Source organism: Strongylocentrotus purpuratus, unplaced genomic scaffold (assembly GCF_000002235.5).
Source record: "Strongylocentrotus purpuratus isolate Spur 01 unplaced genomic scaffold, Spur_5.0 spur5_scaffold_18, whole genome shotgun sequence".
Lineage (NCBI taxonomy): Eukaryota > Metazoa > Echinodermata > Echinoidea > Camarodonta > Strongylocentrotidae > Strongylocentrotus > Strongylocentrotus purpuratus.
Window position 1 is genome coordinate 7,298,142 of NW_022145603.1, and position 16,343 is coordinate 7,314,484.

Here is a 16,343-nt window from a genome sequence, read left to right on the forward strand (position 1 = left end):
GTGATGCAGGCGAGACCGCCAAGAGCGTTTCTCTTGTTTTCTGTATGTTTCAGTAGGGTTACAGAAATTGAAAAATCACTTGCTTTCTGATTTTCTTTTCATCGGTTAGGTGCCCATTAATATTGATGAGTTCATGATATTTTTAAATAAATAAGTTTCTTTCATAGGCCACGACTTTGGAAAATATTTAAACATTAAAAGAGATTTTCAGTCCCTTTTACTGTGATAGATTTATTTATTAATAGTTTTACAAATGAAGTAACTCTATCCTTCATTGTCATTAATCTAATTGATGTTACTAGTTTTGACTAGATCGACCTGTTATCTGTGAAATAAATATAAATATGTCAACATGGAGATTAATTTTATCATCGTTTTAATACGACTCCTTGTCTTTTGAACTCGATTTGCGCAGATATCGACGATTGTACTCCCGATCCGTGTATGGGTAGAGGAGCTTGTACTGATGGAGTTAATACCTTTACATGCGACTGTAATGATGGCTATGCTGGGACTACCTGTGAAACTGGTAAGCTATCAATTCTAAACAGATTACGTACCTACATATATGCACTTATGATGTAAAACAAAATCCAATGAAATTCCAACGCGTTGCTCATCAAGAAGTTATAGGTAAAGAGCAAACAAGGAAACAAAAAGAGAGAAATGTCTAGTGACTGTCAAGGACATTGTTTAGGTTTATCTTACTTGAGAGTAACCAGGAGTGAAAGTATAGTGATCTCTATTGATAAAGAAATGTTTTAGGATACGTTGAAACTAACATTTGTCATTGTGATCATAGCGATTCATTAATCTAATTGATGTAACTAGTTTTGACTAGATCGACCTGTTATCTGTGAAATAAATATAAATATGTCAACATGGAGATTAGTTTTATCATCGTTTTAATACGACTCCTTGTCTTTTGAACTCGATTTGCGCAGATATCGACGATTGTACTCCCGATCCGTGTATGGGTAGAGGAGCTTGTACTGATGGAGTTAATACCTTTACATGCGACTGTAATGATGGCTATGCTGGGACTACCTGTGAAACTGGTAAGCTATCAATTCTAAACAGATTACGTACCTACATATATGCACTCATGATGTAAAACAAATTCCAATGAAATTCCAACGCGTTGCTCATCAAGAAGTTATAGGTAAAAAGCAAACAAGGAAACAAAAAGAGAGAAATGTCTAGTGACTGCCAAGGACATTGTTTAGGTTTATCTTACTTGAGAGTAACCAGGAGTGAAAGTATAGCGATCTCTATTGATAAAGAAATGTTTTAGGATACGTTGAAACTAACATATGTCATTGTAATCATTGCGATTCAACTATGGGCGATAAGATGTCTTGCAACGCATTCCAATAATTTTTGCGTCAATTTTCACATTGATTTCACCCCAAAATGAAGAAATCACTTGCTTTCTGTTATTTTTGATCAATCAGGAGCACATTCATTCAGAATTGCGATTAAATTATCTTTTTTCCAAAAAATGGTTTGAATCAAAGGCCATATTTTGGAAAAGATTTGAACTTTGATAAAAATATTCAGTCCATTTACTTTGATAGATTTATTTATTAATAGTTTTACAAATGAAGTAACTCTATCCTTCATTGTCATTAATCTAATTGATGTTACTTGTTTTGACTAGATCGACCTGTTAGCTGTGAAATAAATATAAATATGTCAACATGGAGATTAGTTTTATCATCGTTTTAATACGACTCCTTGTCTTTTGAACTCGATTTGCGCAGATATCGACGATTGTACTCCCGATCCGTGTATGGGTAGAGGAGCTTGTACTGATGGAGTTAATACCTTTACATGCGACTGTAATGATGGCTATGCTGGGACTACCTGTGAAACTGGTAAGCTATCAATTCTAAACAGATTACGTACCTACATATATGCACTTATGATGTAAATCAAAATCCAATGAAACTCCAACGCGTTGCTCATCAAGAAGTTATAGGTAAAGAGCAAACAAGGAAAAACAAAAAGAGAGAAATGTCTAGTGACTGTCAAGGACATTGTTTAGGTTTATCTTACTTAAGTAACCAGGAGTGAAAGTATAGCGATCTCTATTGATAAAGAAATGTTTTAGGATACGTTGAAACTAACATATGTCATTGTGATCATAGCGATTCAACTATGGGCGATAAGATGTCTTGCAACGCATTCCATGTAATTTTTGCGTCAATTTTCACATTGATTTCAACCCAAAATGACGAAATCACTTGCTTTCTGTTATTTTTGATCAATCAGGAGCACATTCATTCAGATTTGCGATTAAATTATCTTTTTTCCAAAAAATGGTTTGAATCAAAGGCCATATTTTGGAAAAGATTTGAACTTTGAAAAAAATATTCAGTCCATTTACTTGGTTGGATTTATTGACTTATAGTTTCAAGACAGAGGTAACCCTTTCTTACTGTCGTTAATCAAATTGAAGAGACCACGTTTGACTCGATTTTCCTGTATCCCGTCAAGTGAATGCCTTGGTCACAAATTCCCTTACGGGCTGTTACGAACGCCGTACGAACGATTTTCAGACCATTTCGTAAGATCTTCTTAAGAAGGCCGTACGAAACCAGCGTTCGTAGACCGTTCGGGGACCGTTCGTAAGATCACAAATTGGTCGATGGTCTGGTCCAAGATTTTTTTTAGCATCGTACGAAACCCTCTCTTCGTAAGGCGGCCGTAATGACGCCGTAATTACATCGTAAGAACAACGCAAAATCTTCGTACATTTCGTAGGGTCGAGGGACAATTCTAGAAGCTTCAAATTATTACGATGAACGTAAGAACGCTTCAAGTTGTTCATAGAGGGCTCTTATGGCGTTCGTAAGAACTCCTTACGAGCGGAGATTCTTATGGTCTTCGTACGAACGACTCCTGGCGTTCGTAAGGCGTTCGTAAGGTGCTCGTAAGGTGTACGTTCACAATTTATGCTAATTTTGATTTTAGCGGTTATAAAGCCAAGCGCGTGAAGTTCAAATCCTTACTATGTTCATAATCATAGAGCCCCGCCCCCCGGCCAACCAAAAAAAGTGGTGGGGGGGGGGGGTAAACCTGGTAAAACCTGAATTATATCACACATAACATTCCATTCAAAGAAAAGGAAAGTTAACAGGAATTAAATTTCTTAAACATTCCGCATGCAACCTTTATTTATCAATGGAGGTTTTTATAATAGCGATACGGGCATATCGTCGAATTATTGTGAGAGGATGGGAAAGCATTTGTGTTTTTTGGTATTGGGGTGAGAAGACATGAGCCCCTGAACGCTGGCGTACTGATTTTATTGTTATTTCTTTTTCGATACCATGCAGTGATTTACAAATGTTACTGAAAAGATATGATTTCCGGTATGTTTTCTCAATTTTTTTGTAAGTCATACCTTTTGATGCGTTTGTTGGAAAACTAGAAATTCCCAAATTTACAGTCGGGCGAAAAATATGCTTATTTAAAGCCTTCATGTCAGGGCCTGCAGAACAGCTGGGCTCGGGGGCTCGAGCCCCCTCACTTTTGAAAAAGTATGTTACAGAGAAAAAGAAAGAAAGAGAGAAAAAATAAGTGACCTGCCAATGTCACAAATAAGGTATCAAAATATGCTGATCTGACCTTAATTAAATGCCTAATTAAAACCAAGAGCTTACAGGGGCTCCGCCCTCGAACCCCACTAAGGGCCCTAAGGCGGTCCCCTGGATGCTCACCTGACCGTAGTAAATATCTAAAAACCTCTGAGCTTCCGGGGGCTCAGCCCCTCGACCCCACGCGAATTTACGTGTAAGAGTGGTGGTGATGCAGATTTTTCTTCTGCTCCCCCCTTCCAAACGTTTTTGCTCATTACGCCATTGCCCCTGGAAGGTGAGCCCCTGAAATGTTTGCCCCCCCCCCACCCCCCAATCCTAAACTGCTTCCGGTGCGCCTGTTCATAGTGTCGTCGAGGGTGCCCCCCTGTCGAAGAAATATGGGACCAAAGGGGAAATCCGTTAGAGGAAAGAGAGGAAAGGGAAACAAACGTAATGAAAGAGATGAGGAGGAAGGAGAAAGAGGAGGAGAGCAGCAACAATAATATCAAGCAATAATATCAAACCATCGAAAGCGACCGGGAGGAGGCGATGGAAGATGAAGACGATGACGACGAGGAGGGAGAACCATCAAGACGGCAGTTTGATAGCGATGAAGATGAGGCACCGGGGAAACTAAGAAAGGAGAAGTATGACTTTGATGCCACCACAGAGCAAAACTTGTTGACTTCCTCGGTGAACATGGCTGCTTTTATAATAAAGGAAGTAACAGATATGCTAACAGTAAACAATTATTTTCGGGAAACAATTATTTTCGGGAACTGGCAGGTAAAACAAAGAACCTTTTTTTGGAAAGAAATGTTCATGGCTTACAGTACGCTCTTGTGATAACATTTCTTGCCAACCCTTATGGAATAACGATCACATTAAAATAGGTAATAGCTCAATATATAATATAAAATTGTGTCAAAAGGGAGTTCGCTTTGTCAATGATATTTTAGAGACAAATGGTGATTTTTTTTTTCTCTCTGAAACATTTCCAAGAAAAGTATAATATTCAAATAAATTTTCTTTTTTATCGTGGATTATGCGATGCAATTAGACAAGGGTTTAACAATTGTACTATTTTTTAACATGGTGCCACAACTTCTTTTCCCAGATACAATGACATTTGTTATGAAATGTATAAAGGATATTTACATATCTATGCAACTTTTTTAAAGAGAAGAAAAGGACTATGTAAACGTGTATTTCGACCTGAATGATAAGAGTTGGGAAACATATTGTTCTATTGGATTTAATTTTACCATTGATGTGGGCTTACGATGGTTTCAGTTTGAAGTTTTGCAACGCATATTATATACGAACGATCTACTGTTTAAAATGAATTTAGTCCCAAGAAAAGAATGTACGTTTTGTAATGAACAGATTGAAACAGTTATACATCTGCTATGTGATTGTACTAAACCAATTGTATTAATGTTATAAATGTAAATTACCTTGAATATATATTTGTTAATTTGTTTCAAATGAAAATCAATAAAATCCCTGTGGAGGGAAAAATATGGAGAACAAAAAACAGTAAGTTCAAGAATCACTTGATAGAGTTGCAGTTGCAGTTGTAGTCTTCTTGGCAATACTGCCATCGTGAAATATCAAACTTTCAACACTCAAATTTTCGACGTATACAGCAGCGCTTTTTTTGCAAACCCCAAATATTTAAAAAATCGTAAGATCTTCTTACGAATGACTTGTGAATGCCGTGAGTTACACGTACGACCACCTTGCAAGATCAAAACTCGTAAGATGGCCGTAAGTCTGACGTAAGAAGAACTCAAGGCGTTCTTACGAAAAACGTACGAACTCTAGGGCCATTGTATAACCGAAAATCACTTCGTTTCTCAAGAAGGCCTTAAGTTCTTCTTGCGAATTAAACGGCGTTAGTACGAACTCCGTAAGAAGGACGTAAGAAACTATGAACCGTCTACGAATCTCTACGAATTCTGAAATTCGTAAAAACAGGGAGATTCGTACGAACGAATCGTTCGTACGAACATTTGTGACCGTAGCAGAAGATGGGTGTTTTTTGTCTCGCCTGCGTAGCAAAAAGCGAGACAAAGGCGCCGCTTTTCCGGTGACGACTGCGACGGCGTCAACATCAAAAACTTAGCCTAGGGTTAAGTTTTTTGAATTGTTAGTATAATTTTGAAAGTATATGTTCTTATTCAATTAAACTTGGACTAAAGGGTTATCAAGTATCCCCAATCATTTGAGTAGAATTTCAGGTCGCAAAGTCAGGGTCAAATGTAATTTCAGGTCTGCAAACTTAGACTTTGTTGTGGCATCAACATCAAGATTTTGAATTTTTAGCATAATTTCAAAAGTGTTTGTTCAAATTTCATGAAACTTGTACACAAGGGTTATCAAGTATCACGAATCACATGACAAAAATTCCAGGTCACAAAGTCAAGGTCAAAGGTCACTTTAGGTCAGTAGACTTGGGATCATGTTTTCACAACCTAATATGAGAATTCATAGATCAATTTTTTTAATTATTCATATTCCATTAAAGTTATCAATCTTGGTACAACTTACAGTAAATAATTCTTCTGATGATTCATAGTCAATATTCACTTCAAAATGCTGATTGTATTCAGAAGATTTCATTTTGGCGGGCCTGCTAATGGGCCACCCTGCCTATAAATAATGTCCCAACCTCAATTTTTCATCATATCAAATTGCGTGATGCAGGCGAGACCGCCAAGAGCGTTTCTCTTGTTTTCTGTATGTGTCAGTAGGGTTACAGAAATTGAAAAATCACTTCCTTTCTGATTTGTTTTTCATCGGTTAGGTGCCCATTAATATTGATGAGTTCATGATATTTTTCAATAAATAAGTTTCTTTCATAGGCCACGACTTTGGAAAATATTTAAACATTAAAAGAGATTTTCAGTCCCTTTTACTTTGATAGATTTATTTATTAATAGTTTTACAAATGAAGTAACTCTATCCTTCATTGTCATTAATCTAATTGATGTTACTAGTTTTGACTAGATCGACCTGTTATCTGTGAAATAAATATAAATATGTCAACATGGAGATTAGTTTTATCATCGTTTTAATACGACTCCTTGTCTTTTGAACTCGATTTGCGCAGATATCGACGATTGTACTCCCGATCCGTGTATGGGTAGAGGAGCTTGTACTGATGGAGTAAATACCTTTACATGCGACTGTAATGATGGCTATGCTGGGACTACCTGTGAAACTGGTAAGCTATCAATTCTAAACAGATTACGTACCTACATAAATGCACTTATGATGTAAAACAAAATCCAATGAAATTCCAACGCGTTGCTCATCAAGAAGTTATAGGTAAAGAGCAAACAAGGAAACAAAAAGAAAGAAATGTCTAGTGACTGTCAAGGACATTGTTTAGGTTTATCTTACTTGAGATTAACCAGGAGTGAAAGTATAGTGATCTCTATTGATACAGAAATGTTTTAGGATACGTTGAAAGTAACATATGTCATTGTGATCATAGCGATTCAACTATGGGCGATAAGATGTCTTGCAACGCATTTCATGTAATTTTTGCGTCAATTTTCACATTGATTTCACCCCAAAATGAAAAAATCACTTGTTTTCTGTTATTTTTGATCAATCAGGAGCACATTCATTCAGATTTGCGATTAAATTATCTTTTTTCCAAAAAATGGTTTGAATCAAAGGCCATATTTTGGAAAAGATTTGAACTTTGAAAGAAATATTCAGTCCATTTACTTGGTTGGATTTATTGACTCATAGTTTCACGAATGAGGTAACCCTTTCTTACTGTCGTTAATCAAATTGAAGACACCACGTTTGACTCGATTTTCCTGTATCCCGTCAAGTGAAGATGAGTGTTTTTTGTCTCGCCTGCGTAGCAAAAAGCGAGACAAAGGCGCCGTTTTTCCGGTGACGACGGCGACGGCGTCAACATCAAAAACTTAACCTAGGGTTACGTTTTTTTGAATTTTAGTATAATTTTGAAAGTATATGTTCTTATTCAATTAAACTTGGACTAAAGGGTTATCAAGTATCCCCAATCATTTGGGTAGAATTTCAGGTCGCAAAGTCAGGGTCAAATGTAATTTCATGTCTGCAAACTTAGACTTTGTTGTGGCATCAACATCAAGATTTTGAATTTTTAGCATAATTTCAAAAGTGTTTGTTCAAATTTCATGAAACTTGTACTTAAGGGTTATCAAGTATAACGAATCACATGACAAAAATTCCAGGTCACAAAGTCATGGTCAAAGTCACTTTAGGTCAGGAGACTTAAGATCATGTTTTCACAACCAAATATGAGAATTCATAGATCAATGTTTTTAAATTATTCATATTCCATTAAAGTTATCAATCTTGGTACAACTTACAGTAAATAATTCTTCTGATAATTCATAGTCAATATTCACTTCAAAATGCTGATTGTATTCAGAAGATTTTATTTTGGCGGGCCTTCTAATAAGCCACCCTGCCTATAAATAATGTCCCAACCTCAATTTTTCATCATATCAAATTGCGTGATGCAGGCGAGACCACCTAGAGAATTTCTTTGTTTTCTGTATGTTTCAGTAGGGTTACAGAAATTGAAAAATCACTTGCTTTCTGATTTTTTTCATCGGTTAGGTGCCCATTAATATTGATGAGTTCATGATATTTTTCAATCAATAAGTTTTTTTCAAAGGCCACGACTTTGGAAAAGATTTAAACATTAAAAGAGATTTTCAGTCCCTTTTACTTTGATAGATTTATTTATTAATAGTTTTACAAATGAAGTAACTCTATCCTTCATTGTCATTAATCTAATTGATGTTACTTGTTTTGACTAGATCGACCTGTTATCTGTGAAATAAATATAAATATGTCAACATGGAGATTAGTTTTATCATCGTTTTAATACGACTCCTTGTCTTTTGAACTCGATTTGCGGAGATATCGACGATTGTACTCCCGATCCGTGTATGGGTAGAGGAGCTTGTACTGATGGAGTTAATACCTTTACATGCGACTGTAATGATGGCTATGCTGGGACTACCTGTGAAACTGGTAAGCTATCAATTCTAAACAGATTACGTACCTACATATATGCACTTATGATGTAAATCAAAATCCAATGAAATTCCAACGCGCTGCTCATCAAGAAGTTATAGGAAAAGAGCAAACAAGGAAAAACAAAAAGAGAGAAATGTCTAGTGACTGTCAAGGACATTGTTTAGGTTTATCTTACTTGAGATTAACCAGGATGAAAGTATGGTGATCTCTATTGATACAGAAATGTTTAAGGATACGTTAAAAGTAACATATGTCATTGTGATCATAGCGATTCAACTATGGGCGATAAGATGTCTTGCAACGCATTCCATGTAATTTTTGCGTCAATTTTTACATTGATTTTACCCCAAAATGAAGAAATCACTTGCTTTCTGTTATTTTTGATCAACCAGGAGCACATTCATTCAGATTTGCGATTAAATTATTTTTTTTCCAAAAAAGGGTTTGAATCAAAGGCCATATTTCGGAAAAGATTTAAACTTTGAAAGAAATATTCAGTCCATTTACTTGGTTGGATTTATTGACTTATAGTTTCACGAATGAGGTAACCCTTTTTACTGTCGTTAATCAAATTGAAGACACCACGTTTGACTCGATTTTCCTGTATCCCGTCAAGTGAAGATGGGTGTTTTTTGTCTCGCCTGCGTAGCAAAAAACGAGACAAAGGCGCCGCTTTTACGGTGACGACGGCGACGGCGTCAACATCAAAAACTTAGCCTAGAGTTAAGTTTTTAGAATTTTTAGTATAATTTTGAAAGTATATGTTCTTATTCAATTAAACTTGGACTAAAGGGTTATCAAGTATCCCCAATCATTTGAGTAGAATTTCAGGTCGCAAAGTCAGGGTCAAATGTAATTTCAGGTCTGCAAACTTAGACTTTGTTGTGGCATTAACATCAAGATTTTGAATTTTTAGCATTATTTCAAAAGTGTTTATTCAAATTTCATGAAACTTGTACACAAGGGTTATCAAGTATCACGAATCACATGACGAAAATTCCAGGTCACAAAGTCAAAGTCAAAGGTCACTTTAGGTCAGTAGACTTGGGATCATGTTTTTCACAACCTAATATGAGAATTTATAGATCAAATTTTTTAAAATTATTCATATTCCATTAAAGTTATCAATCTTGGTACAACTTACAGTAAATAATTCTTCTGATGATTCATAGTCAATATTCACTTCAAAATGCTGATTGTATTCAGAGGATTTTATTTTGGCGGGCCTTCTAATGGGCCACCCTGCCTATAAATAATGTCCCAACCTCAATTTTTCATCATATCAAATTGCGTGATGCAGGCGAGACCGCCAAGAGCGTTTCTCTTGTTTTCTGTATGTTTCAGTAGGGTTACAGAAATTGAAAAATCACTTGCTTTCTGATTTTCTTTTCATCGGTTAGGTGCCCATTAATATTGATGAGTTCATGATATTTTTCAATAAATAAGTTTCTTTCATAGGCCACGACTTTGGAAAAGATTTAAACATTAAAAGAGATTTTCAGTCCCTTTTACTTTGATAGATTTATTTATTAATAGTTTTTACAAATGAAGTAACTCTATCCTTCATTGTCATTAATCTAATTGATGTTACTAGTTTTGACTAGATCGACCTGTTATCTGTGAAATAAATATAAATATGTCAACATGGAGATTAGTTTTATCATCGTTTTAATACGACTCCTTGTCTTTTGAACTCGATTTGCGCAGATATCGACGATTGTACTCCCGATCCGTGTATGGGTAGAGGAGCTTGTACTGATGGAGTTAATACCTTTACATGCGACTGTAATGATGGCTATGCTGGGACTACCTGTGAAACTGGTAAGCTATCAATTCTAAACAGATTACGTACCTACATATATGCACTTATGATGTAAAACAAAATCCAATGAAATTCCAACGCGTTGCTCATCAAGAAGTTATAGGTAAAGAGCAAACAAGGAAACAAAAAGAGAGAAATGTCTAGTGACTGTCAAGGACATTGTTTAGGTTTATCTTACTTGAGAGTAACCAGGAGTGAAAGTATAGTGATCTCTATTGATACAGAAATGTTTTAGGATACGTTGAAAGTAACATATGTCATTGTGATCATAGTGATTCAACTATGGGCGATAAGATGTCTTGCAACGCATTCCATGTAATTTTTGTGTCAATTTTCACATTGATTTCACCCCAAAATGAAGAAATCACTTGCTTTCTGTTATTTTAGATCAATCAGGAGCACATTCATTGAGATTTGCGATTAAATTATCTTTTTTCCAAAAAATGGTTTGAATCAAAGGCCATATTTTGGAAAAGATTTGAACTTTGAAAGAAATATTCAGTCCATTTACTTGGTTGGATTTATTGACTTATAGTTTCACGAATGATGTAACCCTTTCTTACTGTCGTTAATCAAATTGAAGACACCACGTTTGACTCGATTTTTCTGTATCCCGTCAAGTGAAGATGGGTGTTTTTGTCTCGCCTGCGTAGCAAAAAGCGAGACAAAGGCGCCGCTTTTCCGGTGACGACTGCGACGGCGTCAACATCAAAAACTTAGCCTAGGGTTAAGTTTTTTGAATTTTTAGTATAATTTTGAAAGTATATGTTCTTATTCAATTAAACTTGGACTAAAGGGTTATCAAGTATCCCCAATCATTTGAGTAGAATTTCAGGTCGCAAAGTCAGGGTCAAATGTAATTTCAGGTCTGCAAACTTAGACTTTGTTGTGGCATCAACATCAAGATTTTGAATTTCTAGCATAATTTCAAAAGTGTTTGTTCAAATTTCATGAAACTTGTACACAAGGGTTATCAAGTATCACGAATCACATGACAAAAATTCCAGGTCAAAAAGTCAAGGTCAAGGATCACTTTAGGTCAGTAGACTTGGGATCATGTTTTCACAACCTAATATGATAATTCATAGATCAATTTTTTTAAATTATTCATATTCCATTAAAGTTATCAATCTTGGTACAACTTACAGTCAATAATTCTTCTGATGATTAATAGTCAATATTCACTTCAAAATGCTGATTGTATTCAGAGGATTTCATTTTGGCGGGCCTTCTAATGGGCCACCCTGCCTATAATAATGTCCCAACCTCAATTTTTCATCATATCAAATTGGGTGATGCAGGCGAGACCGCCAAGAGCGTTTCTCTTGTTTTCTGTATGTTTCAGTAGGGTTACAGAAATTGAAAAATCACTTGCTTTCTGATTTTCTTTTCATCGGTTAGGTGCCCATTAATATTGATGAGTTCATGATATTTTTAAAATAAATAAGTTTCTTTCATAGGCCACGACATTGGAAAAGATTTAAACATTAAAAGAGATTTTCAGTCCCTTTTACTGTGATAGATTTATTTATTAATAGTTTTACAAATGAAGTAACTCTATCCTTCATTGTCATTAATCTAATTGATGTTACTTGTTTTGACTAGATCGACCTGTTATCTGTGAAATAAATATAAATATGTCAACATGGAGATTAGTTTTATCATCGTTTTAATACGACTCCTTGTCTTTTGAACTCGATTTGCGCAGATATCGACGATTGTACTCCCGATCCGTGTATGGGTAGAGGAGCTTGTACTGATGGAGTTAATACCTTTACATGCGACTGTAATGATGGCTATGCTGGGACTACCTGTGAAACTGGTAAGCTATCAATTCTAAACAGATTACGTACCTACATATATGCACTTATGATGTAAAACAAAATCCAATGAAATTCCAACGCGTTGCTCATCAGGAAGTTATAGGTAAAGAGCAAACAAGAAAAAAAAATGTCTAGTGACTGTCAAGGACATTGTTTAGGTTTATCTTACTTGAGAGTAACCAGGAGTGAAAGTATAGTGATCTCTATTGATAAAGAAATGTTTTAGGATACGTTGAAACTAACATTTGTCATTGTGATCATAGCGATTCATTAATCTAATTGATGTTGCTAGTTTGACTAGATCGACCTGTTATCTGTGAAATAAATATAAATATGTCAACATGGAGATTAGTTTTATCATCGTTTTAATACGACTCCTTGTCTTTACTTGGTTGGATTTATTGACTTATAGTTTCACGAAATATTCAGTCCATTTACTTGGTTGGATTTATTGACTTATAGTTTCACGAATGAGGTAACCCTTTCTTACTGTCGTTAATCAAATTGAAGACACCACGTTTGACTCGATTTTCCTGTATCCCGTCAAGTGAAGATGAGTGTTTTTTGTCTCGCCTGCGTAGCAAAAAGCGAGACAAAGGCGCCGCTTTTCCGGTGACGACGGCGACGGCGTCAACATCAAAAACTTAACCTAGGGTTAAGTTTTTTGAATTTTAGTATAATTTTGAAAGTATATGTTCTTATTCAATTAATCTTGGACTAAAGGGTTATCACGTATCCCCAATCATTTGAGTAGAATTTCAGGTCGCAAAGTCAGGGTCAAATGTAATTTCAGGTCTGCAAACTTAGACTTTGTTGTGGCATCAACATCAAGATTTTGTATTTTTAGCATAATTTAAAAAGTGTTTGTTCAAATTTCATGAAACTTGTACACAATGGTTATTACGTATTACGAATCACATGACAAAAAATTCCAGGTCACAAAATCAAGGTCAAAAGTCACTTTTGGTCAGTAGACTTGGGATCATGTTTTCACAACCTAATATGAGAATTCATTAATCATTTTTTTTTAATTATTCATATTCCATTAAAGTTATCAATCTTGGTACAACTTACAGTAAATAATTCTTCTGATGATTCATAGTCAATATTCACTTCAAAATGCTGATTGTATTCAGAGGATTTTATTTTGGCAGGCCTTCTAATGGTCCACTCTGCCTATAAATAATGTCCCAACCTCAATTTTTCATCATATCAAATTGCGTGATGCAGGCGAGACCACCTAGAGAATTTCTTTGTTTTCTGTATGTTTCAGTAGGGTTACAGAAATTGAAAAATCACTTGCTTTCTGATTTTTTTTCATCTGTTAGGTGCCCATTAATATTGATGAGTTCATGATATTTTCAATCAATAAGTTTTTTTCATAGGCCACGACTTTGGAAAAGATTAAAACATTAACTCATAGCTTGCCATGAGGCTGCATGCACGCTACCTATTGAGTGCCATGTGCGTGAAAGGGCGCTTCGTAATAGCAGTTATTGTTCATGCTCATTGGGCTGTGCTGTGTGTTTTGCCATCGCCATTCATAGAACCATTGCGTTAATCAGATTATCTCCAAAACAACCTGGCACAACGGGATTAGCCCTGTGGCACGATAAGAGTTAAAAGAGATTTTCAGTCCCTTTTACTTTGATAGATTTATTTATTAATAGTTTTACAAATGAAGTAACTCTATCCTTCATTGTCATTAATCTAATTGATGTTACTTGTTTTGACTAGATCGACCTGTTATCTGTGAAATAAATATAAATATGTCAACATGGAGATTAGTTTTATCATCGTTTTAATACGACTCCTTGTCTTTTGAACTCGATTTGCGCAGATATCGACGATTGTACTCCCGATCCGTGTATGGGTAGAGGAGCTTGTATGATGGAGTTAATACCTTTACATGCGACTGTAATGATGGCTATGCTGGGACTACCTGTGAAACTGGTAAGCTATCAATTCTAAACAGATTACGTACCTACATATATGCACTTATGATGTAAATCAAAATCCAATGAAATTCCAACGCGTTGCTCATCAAGAAGTTATGGGTAAAGAGCAAACAAGGAAAAACAAAAAGGGAGAAATGTCTAGTGACTGTCAAGGACATTGTTTAGGTTTATCTTACTTGAGAGTAACCAGGAGTGAAAGTATAGCGATCTCTATTGATAAAGAAATGTTTTTGGATACGTTGAAACTAACATATGTCATTGTGATCATAGCGATTCAACTATGGGCGATAAGATGTCTTGCAACGCATTCCATGTAATTTTTGCGTCAATTTTCACATTGATTTCACCCCAAAATGAAGAAATCACTTGCGATCTGTTTTTTTTTATCAATCAAGAGCACATTCATTAAGATTTGCGTTTAAATTATCTTTTTTTTCCAAAAAATGGTTTGAATCAAAGGCCATATTTTGGAAAGATATGAACTTTGAAAGAAATATTCAGTCCATTTACTTGGTTGGATTTATTGACTTATAGTTTCACGAATGAGGTAACCCTTCTTACTGTCGTTAATCAAATTGAAGACACCACGTTTGACTCGATTTTCCTGTATCCCGTCAAGTGAAGATGGGTGTTTTTGTTATCTCGCCTGCGTAGTAAAAAGCGAGACAAAGGCGCCGCTTTTCCGGTGACGACGGCGACGGCGTCAACATTAAAAACTTAACCTAGGGTTAAGTTTTTTGAATTTTTAGTATAATTTTGAAAGTATATGTTCTTATTCAATTAATCTTGGACTAAAGGGTTATCAAGTATCCCCAATCAATTGAGTAGAATTTCAGGTCGCAAAGTCAGGGTCAAATGTAATTTCAGGTCTGCAAACTTAGACTTTGTTGTGGCATCAACATCAAGATTTTGATTTTTTAGCATAATTTCAAAAGTGTTTGTTCAAATTTCATGAAACTTGTACACAAGGGTTATCAAGTATCACGAATCACATGACGAAAATTCCAGGGTCACAAAGTCATGGTCAAAGGTCACTTTAGGTCAGGAGACTTAAGATCATGTTTTCACAACCAAATATGAGAATTCATAGATCAATTTTTTAAAATTATTCATATTCATTAAAGTTTATCAATCTTGGTACAACTTACAGTAAATAATTCTTCTGATAATCAATAGTCAATATTCACTTCAAAATGCTGATTGTATCAGAGGATTTTATTTTGCAGGCCTTCTAATGGTCCACTCTGCCTATAAATAATGTCCCAACCTCAATTTTTCATCATATCAAATTGCGTGATGCAGGCGAGACCACCTAGAGAATTTCTTTTGTTTTCTGTATGTTTCAGTAGGTTACAGAAATTGAAAAATCACTTGCTTTCTGATTTTTTTTTCATCGGTTAGGTGCCCATTAATATTGATGAGTTCATGATATTTTTCAATCAATAAGTTTTTTCATAGGCCACGACTTTGGAAAAGATTTAAACATTAAAAGAGATTTTCAGTCCCTTTAACTTTGTAGATTTATTTATTAATAGTTTTACAATGAAGTAACTCTATCCTTCATTGTCATATCTAATTGATGTTATGGTTTTGACTAGATCGACCTGTTAGCTGTGAAATAAATATAAATATGTCAACATGGAGATTAGTTTTATCATCGTTTTAATACGACTCTTGTCTTTTGAACTCGATTTGCGCAGATATCGACGATTGTACTCCCGATCCGTGTATGGGTAGAGGAGCTTGTACTGATGGAGTTAATTACCTTTACATGCGACTGTAATGATGGCTATGCTGGGACTACCTGTGAAACTGGTAAGCTATCAATTCTAAAACAGATTACGTACTACATATATGCACTTATGATGTAAAACAAAATCCAATGAAATTCCAACGCGTTGCTCATCAAGAAGTTATAGGTAAGAGCAAACAAGGAAAAACAAAAAGAGAGAAATGTCTAGTGACTGTCAAGGGACATTGTTTAGGTTTATCTTACTTGAGAGTAACCAGGAGTGAAAGTATAGCGATTCTCTATTGATAAAGAAATGTTTTAGGATACGTTGAAACTAACATATGTCATTGTGATCATAGCGATTCAACT